Here is an 8,917-nt window from a genome sequence, read left to right on the forward strand (position 1 = left end):
TTTTTACTGGTTTCAATTTATTGCCCTTTAATATAATTTAAGTGGCAGCTATGATTCCCTGTGGCTCCTTTACAAGCCTGTAAAGTTTATTTTTTGCTAACTTTTAAAAGAGTATTTCAGGATGGCTACAAGCACCCTCCCCTGCTTTTGGTATCTAATAATTAAGAGAAAATACCACCCTTTGTTTCGATCCATAAACATTATTCTGTAATGAAATTCTTACATACTGGATGCATGTGATGCTGAGCATCCTGCCCTATATCTGAGCTGAGGCAAAGCTCAATTTGACCAGAACAGGATCAATCCTTGTCTTGCTGTTTCCAGAGGGTTTGGTTGTGCCACAGTCACAGTCAGTGAAAGATGGTGCAGATGCAGTCAGTGCACGCTAAGTGAGCAGAAAACAGGACATTGGAAGGGGGCGCAGTGCTGTCCAGCTACTGTTCTCCATGGCCCAGCCATTGCTTGGTGATGTTTGGTGTCCCCTGAGGGCAGGACATGCCCAGGGAAGTCCCCATCAGTGAAGGAGCTCTCACTGCAGCAATGTCACCTGGCTTACAGGCTTGCGTAGTTTGTCAGACATCCAATGAATTCAGATTTATAAACAAAACCGAGTGTAAAAAGGTATTGCAGCAGCTCTACAGCCACAAAATGTCACCAGAAATTAACCAGCTTTGCTCTTTCAACTGAAGAACAAAATGAGAAGTCTACAGAAGGTCAGACATATAAAAATGCATTGGGATGAACAGGGAAGAATATTAAATTACTAAATAAAGAATTACACTTGGTACAGTTGGTGGCTCTAATCTTTGTGTCTATTATAAGCAATAATTAACACCCACAACTGTATTCATTGTCAGCCTGTGTTCTTATCTTCAGGTCTTGGTAGCAAATAAATGACTCATTCTTTATTCTTGAAATTTTAAATATTTTAAGAAATACTTGATGATAATTCCACTATATTTTATAGTACCGTCACTTTGTCCTTTCTGTTTTATCTTCTGTGCAATCTTAAGCCGAGGTTTGCCATAAACTGTGACTGGGCAGAGCACTGCAGGGGTGGGGAATTCTCCTGGCCTCTGAGGTGTCCCATCTCTGTATAAAGACAGCTACAAAGAAAGTGTTTATAAAGAATGTGGGGCCCTCTGTTGTTAGCTTATTGCTCTGGCCCTTCCTAGTATCTTACTCCAGAAGCTGCAGCATCTGACCCACTCACCACTTGGCTTGTGTTCTCACTTGAACCAGACCTTTCTTGTTTCTGTTGGAGATGATTCCTGCCCGTTCTACAATAAATTGCCCTAATAGTCCTTCATTCATTACCCACTTCTCTCTTAGTCTCTCTAGTGGGGTGTAAATCTGTACATTTCATTTGTGGACCTTATAGTCAATCAATTACACCCAAAATGTAAAGCCAGTCTTTTACTTGTTGATGCCTTCCATACACATCCTTCTTTATGTTATAACTCTGACAGTAGATGGTTACACCATTACTTCCTAAATGAAAGCATCCACTATTGCAGGTATTTTTTAAAAAAAGTGTCTAACTGTCTTAGTACACAAGTCTCATCTTTAAAGTACTGTAGGCTGCCAGGCTCCATCAATTTTCATCCTCATTACCTCCACAGCCTTAAAACACTCCACATGTAGTTTAGAAATTTCTTCTTTATCAAACAACATCCTCTGAACTTGTTCTGCCCAAAGGCTCAGCCAATGCACATATTTCCTCTTACCATTAATTATGCTGCTTTAATCCTGGCCGCCTTTGACAGCACAGTTGTCCAGTCACTCTTAAAGTGCTCTTTCTACCAGGCTGCAAAGCCCCATCTCATCTTTAAATCTCATTTTGATCCTTGTATTTTATCTCTAGCTTCAGAATGACTTTCTGTGTGAAGCAGTGTGGCACTCTCCACAGGGAAGATTATCTACCTGCCTGCTTCTGCTTTCACCAAAGCCTCAAGGATTTTGACACACCAGATACAATTCTGATTACCTGTATGACTCACACCAGTTGAGAAAGGATTTAGCACACCATTCCTGGCTATGTCTTTTCCCCTCACCTTCAGTCACCATTATTTGTGCCACTCCACTGGTGAATCTCCTTGAAATGACTTTGATACTTCTGGATCATGCCCAGGTCTTCTCATTTCCAAACTAGTAGCATGCACTCCTGCATTTGCTGAAGGTGGGTTTACATTTTCACACATTCCCAGCTGGTTTGTATGCTTGCATCAATGCAGCTGGGGTTGATTCTCAAGTTGATGGTATATGAAACTAGAGTGGCTGGTGCTCAGGCTCTCTGAAGATCAGGTTCTTATGTGGTTGCATGGTTCTCTGGACACTTGGAGAAACATAATTCCTCAAATACCCTTAAAGTTAATTCTTATGATCTGCATTCAGGCTGCAGTTTGTAGTCATTTGGGGGAGAGGATGATAGGCACAATAAATGGGTGATAGAATTTCACTTCAAGGTGAGGAGACCCAGTTCATCTCCATTGCCTAGGTCGGGAACAGACTGCAGCAGCCTTGCTCCAAATCACCCTTTGATGGCTTCGACTTAGGTACTACAGCTGAGCTCACATTCAGAAGTCCTAAATTTCACCAGTATCCCTGTGCTCTCTTGGGTCATATCTCTGAGGACTCCAAAGAGTGCCATGAATAAGCCAGTAGGAGATACAAAGCACTGAGTTATGCTGGATTTAGCTCTTTGCAGATGGCTTGGTGTGGCTCAGGCACTGCTGCAGACCCTCAGGTTCTGTGTCTTGTGCACAGCAATGCAGTCACAAGTTCCAGCAGGGCTTGGAGTCCAAAATACAATCCCAGACATGATTCACTGGCCTGGAGTTGTATTTGGTGAGTAATAATATCAATTCCAGAACCTTACTATGGTTTATTTACTGGTCATATTAGCATGTAGGCTGACTCACATTGCCATAGAAAACCCTTGCTTGCATATGAATGTTATTATGCTATCAACTGCATCTGATACTTCACAGATATTTTTTTTTCTGTTTTCTCCCTCCTAATCTATTTTTTAGGCCAACAACCCTGCTTCAGTGCCAGCATCTGCCTTTCTAATAATGTAACTATTTACTGCATCATTGTGCTCTACTCTCATTTCATGTTGTCACACTCTCCATGACATTATTTGAAAATTGTCAAAACCTTCAGTGAGAATTTTCTACCAGCGGGAAAATGAAAAACGCAAGCGGTGCAGAGTGGTTACCATGAAAAGGCACAGAGACTGAAGCACCACGGCATTTCCTCAATGTGACCTCCTTCTGTACTCTGGCTGAGATACTCAGACCCACATGTCTTGGAGAAGCTGGTGCATTTGTTTATCTTGCCATGTGTGCTCTCTGCACAATTGCTGAAGTTTGGTCTGAATCCCTCTGGACAGCTCCACACTGCATTTCCATCATCATTTTTTTTTTTCTTTAGGTCTACAGCTTTTACTACTCTCTTCAGCAACAAATATCCACACAGTGATCAGTGAATTATTACAAACACAGGTGTCGCTTATCTTGAGTCATATCTCCAGAAATGAACCAACATGACTTTACCACGGGTGTAACTGAATTAGATGCACTGGATGAAAGAGAAGCAAAAATAACCAAGTGAATATGTTCGGTGGAGAGCTTGTTACCAGCAGTAGCCAAAAGTTGCCCTGAGCTCAGTCCCAGACAGCTCCACCTGCAGCTACTCACAGCTGCTTTGTCCTTGTCATGGTGGTCCTTGGGAATAAAGATGCAGGCAGGGTCTGCAGTGCCTTGTCAGAGCCCTCTGGCTGCCTGGCCTTTGCAGGCTGTGCTACTCCATGGCATCGTGCTCAGGGCAGGGGGAGATGAGATGTTTTAGGAAGAATGGTAAGTTTTGGCATTCAGTTCTTCAGAGCAGCTTGCCTATATGAGAGATGACCTCATATATGCTGGATACTGCTTGGTATTTTCCCCATGTTTTCCTGCTTCTGTCCCATGCACCCCAGAACTCCACCAAAATCACCTCTGAACAAGGCTGTGTCCGCGGAGTGGTTCAGCCATGTTGTCAGACAGATGGGACGGCTACATCTGTATGGAGACACCTCCTCACCTCCTCATGTTCCCTAGTGGCAGCACGTGTCTCAGTCTCCATGAGCTCCACCTAGGATGGATGTCTCTCATGCTTTCCTCCACACTGGAGGTCAGAAGGACTCCTCCTCTTCAGGCATTACACCAGGGTCACCCACTGCATGGACAGGGCTTAACAGACAGCTGCAGAAGGTGCCAGCACAGAAAGGAGGAGCTCAGCCACTGCCAGGCTGTCCAACACTCTCTGGCATCTGCTTCTTCATGTGCTGGTACATGGACCAGCTCTTCTGCCACCTGGGAAACAAGAGCTCTCCAAAACAAGGGCCCCAGAGGTATCAAAACAACAGAAGACTGACCCAGACAAAATGTTCCTCAGCTATTCTGCAAACCTCTGAAGAGAACAAGGTCATTTATTTCTGGCACAAGTGCTGAAGGGGCGTGAGGGCTACTTGCAGGTTAAAAAATACTTGTAATGGTACACACTGAGAGCCTCCCTTCTCAATAAGGAAGCTAAATATAAAATGCTGCTTTAAACTTAGGAGGCACATGACTGCAGGGTGTCTGCACATATTTCTATGTATAATAAACTTGAAATTGTGTTATATTTTATTACCAGTGGTTTGAAAATCTCACCCATGAAGTTACATATTGTGCTACATCTGGCATGGCTGTAATGCTGCTAAGAAAAAATATGTACTAGTAAAAAATAAAGATAAAAAAAAAAACAAACAGAGGTACACATTGAGTAACCCACATTTTTCATCAATCAATCATCAAAATGTCTTCAGAATAAAGCTGTGTCTTTTGTTAATTTTTTGGGGGGATAATCCAATGAGGCTACTAAATAAAGCCAAATATTAAGGATGTGAAGTCAAAAAGCTTTTTTCAGCTCAGCTGTGAATTGCCGAATGGCAATTACACATTCTGAACAATCATACAACTTCTTTAATCAAATGAAGTAGTATGAAGCTGGCTACATTTTCCTCAATACTTTCAACTTCAGTGAAAAATACAATAATTAAACTCTCGGTACAATGACTTTCAAACCTCTGCACGCTCTCAGCCCCCTCCCTTCTTCTCTCTCTGGATAATAAATCCTTATGAAAGCTGCCACCACGACAGAGACAGGTTGTGAAATTGTTTAATAATGTTGACTCAAGTAGTGACATCATTTGGAGACTTTTGTTTTTTTTTTGCAACATCTTTCTAAAGACAACTGCGAGCTGCTGGATGTGACAGAGCAGATACAGCCCCTGGCAATGAGAAGAAAAGTGCCTGAAGCAAGAGGAGTGCACCCCCAGTGAGCAGGCAAGAAGGGGATCCATCAACTGTGCTACCAGCCCTGGGGGTGGAGGTGAGCCAGGATCAAGGGGAAGAAATCCCAGTGTTGTCCCTTTTTTCCTTCCCTGGTGGCCCATCTGACAAGTCCTTCTGTGAAATGCTTCTTTTAGGAGAACGACAGGGACAGGAGAGTCAATGCCACATATTAAGGAGAGCAGGGAGGATGCCCAAGCAAAACATTTTGACATGCATGGAGAATGGAAACATCTACTGGAAAGTAAGCCCTTTTCCACAAGCGCTTTCTATGTCCTGCGAAGCAGCTGTCACATCTGGCCCTGGGCCCTTCTTGGTCCTGTGTGGAGGCAGCTGCCAGGCTCCAGGAACATGTGCTTGGCAGAACTGGTGTTTTCACTGGGAAGATGCAAATTTGCTTTGAGAAGAACAGAATCACATAATGGCCAGGTTTGGAAGGGACCTCTGAAAATCATCTGGTCCAAACCCCCTGCCGAGCAGGATCACCTAGAGCACATGGCACAGGAAGGCATCCAGGCAGGTTTTGAACATCTCCAGAGAAGAAGACTCCACAGCCTCTCTGGGCAACCTGTGCCAGTGCTCTGTCACCCTCACAGTAAAGAAGTGCCCTCTCATATTCAGCCAGAACCTCCTGTGCTTCAGTTTGTGCCCGTTGCCTCTTGTCCTGTCGCTGGGCACAACTGAAAAGAGACTGGCTCCATCCTCTGAACACTCTCCCCTTAGATATTTATACACATTGATGAGGTCTCCCCTTGGTCTTATTTTTTCCAGGCTAAACAGGCCCAGCTCTCTCAGCCTGTCCTCGTACGACAGGTGCTCCGGTCCTCTCATCATCTTCTTAGCCCTCCTCTGGACTCGCTCCAGTAGCTCCACGTCCCTCTTGCACTGGGGATCCCAGAACTGGACACAATACTCCAGGTGTGGCCTCACCAGGGCTGAGTAGAGGGGGAGGATCACCTCCCTTGACCTGCTGGCAACACTCTTCCGAATGCAGCCCAGGATACTGTTGGCCTTCGTGGCCACAAGGGCACAGTGCTGGCTCATGGTCAGCCTGCTGTCCACCAGGACTCCCAGGTCTCTCTCTGCAGAGCTGCTCTCCAGCAGGCCAGCCCCCAGCCTGTACTGTTGCCTGGGGTTATTCCTCCCTAGGTGCAGGACCCTGCACTTGCCCTTGTTGAACTTCATGAGGTTCCTCTCAGCCCAACCCTCCAGCCTGTCGAGGTCCCTCTGAAAGGCAGCACAGCTCTCTGGGGTATCAGCCACTCCTCCAAGCTTTGTGTGGTCAGAAAACTTGCTGAGGGTGCACTCCGTTCCATCATTCCATTGTCCAAGTCATTGAGGAATAAGTTGAACAAGATCACACCCAGTACTGACCCCTGGGGGACACCGCTATCTACAGGCCTCCAAGAACGGCTTGGGTTGAAAGTGACCTTAAGGATCATCTAACTCCAACCCCCCTGCCATAGGCAGGGATGCCACCCAATAGATCAAGTTGGCCAAGGCCCTATCCAGCCTGGCCTTGAAAACCTCCAGGGATGGGGCATTCACAGCTTCTCCGGGCAACCTGTTCCAGTGCCTCACCACCCTTCTACAGAGAAGAATTTCCTCCTAATGCCTAGTCTATCCTCTTCTGGTTTAAGACCATTTCTCCTTGTTCTATGCCTTCTTACAGGTGGGAGGTATAAATGGTATAAAACGGGCCTGATTTTTACCTCAGACAGAGCTCCTTTCATCTGAGAAGCTTCCTGTGCTGCTCCTTGGAGAGCAGCCCATGCTGGAGCATTCCATTCCTGAAGGACTGCACCCTGTGGTACGGCTCCCGGGCTGGCAGTTCTCAGGCCGGCAGGCATTTTCTTCTGCCCCAGGTTCAGGAGACTTTTTCCGTCAGCCTTTTTCCAGTTAGGGCATGGTCACCCTTATGGCTGCTGCCCTCACCCAGTTACCCAACCCCATGATAATTTCCTATCCCCCAAATGACTTCCATCTGGGTTGCTTTTTAGGATTTTTCTATTTTTTCATTAAATGTGGGGCCTGGCCTGGTGGCCTGCGTGGTCGCCAGCCCCCGGTTCCTCCTGCTGGGCCCTACGCAGCCATGAAGTGTCCCCGGGGTTGGCGTTCAGCGGGGACCGGGGCCGTCTGTGCCCGTCCTGCTCCCAGTGCCATAAGAAGCTTTGGACGAGCTGTCGTGGCATGGAGGGGCTGCGGTCCCTGCGCCTGGGCGAGAAGCTGCGGGACCTGTAGCTGGAGGAGCTCCTCCGCTGCAGCTGCTGCCGCCGCCCCGGCACCACGTTGCGTTGGGCCCTTCCCCGGGGCCGGCAAGCTGAGGCGTCCCACATGGAGCACGGCACCAGCCTTCGATGGCCAGGATGGGCCGCCGGCAGAGCGGGCAGGTGGCTCTGTGGGCAGCCCATGGCTGGATGCACTCCACGCAAAAGGAGTGCCTGCAGGGGTTCAGCCGGGCTGCGTCAGCCAGCGGGCCCAGGCAGATGGTGCATGACTCTTCTATGGGCATCTCCGCCGGCAGCTCCTGGTGTGGCTGGCTCATGGTGTCCGCCTCTGTCCTGGCGTGGAGATGCTTGTTGTCTGTGGGACGCTGTTCTGACGACTAGCAGGTGTCAAATGACTCTGGTTCTCAGCACTTCCTTTGCAGGTTGCTGGCAGAATCTCAAAGAGTTGCAGCCCACCAGCAGCACCCTGATGCCTTGCGCTCCACCAGGAAGACCTTGACACCTTGCCTACAACCAGAGGGAGGGATCTCAACATCTCACATGCCACCAGAAGGACGTCAACATCTTGCGTTCCACCAGAAGGACCTTGACATCTCGAGTTCCACCAGAAGGACTGGGGTGCCTCACTTGCCACTCAGAAGGACCTCGTGTCTCTCGTGCCACAGGAAGGACCTTGACGTCTCGCGTGCCACCGGAATGACTTTGATGTCGCGCCTTCCACTCACAACACCTCCAACTGTCACGTTCCAGCAGTAGGATCTCAACCTCTTGAGTGCCACTAGCTGGACTCAACACAGGCTGGATGCTCAGGGCTCTTATGGCCAGCTGCCTTTTGTGAGGCCATCGGGTGACAGTGACTCTCTGGTGACATCACAAGGCTCTCGGGGTGCCCCTGATGGCAGCACTTAGGAATTAACGTGACTGTTGTGAGAAAATGCTGATGTGAAATGGCTGCTCCACACTGACAGGAGCAATGTCTGCCAGGCTGGGGTCCAGGCCGGGAGCTCAGCCTTCAGCCTGGGAATTGTGCCTGTGGGCCAGAAACGTCCTTGTAGTGCAGCTGGACACCTGAGCACAGGAAACGCCCTGAAGAGACCATTGAGAAGGACACAACAAGAAACTGAGGAACAATTTATCGCTTGGGAAGGTGAAAAAGAGCCTGGGCATGAGGAAATAGGTTCAAGAAAGTGGGAACATGCATGAGAAATCAAGAGTTTTTAAAGAATATGAGGAACATCAGCAGCTATTGGCTGTCCAAGGAGGATGGTACAAATGAACAGCATCTATTGGTTACCTGAAGTGGTGGTGTCATCA

The sequence above is a fragment of the Anser cygnoides genome, chromosome Z (genome assembly GCF_040182565.1).
Source record: "Anser cygnoides isolate HZ-2024a breed goose chromosome Z, Taihu_goose_T2T_genome, whole genome shotgun sequence".
Lineage (NCBI taxonomy): Eukaryota > Metazoa > Chordata > Aves > Anseriformes > Anatidae > Anser > Anser cygnoides.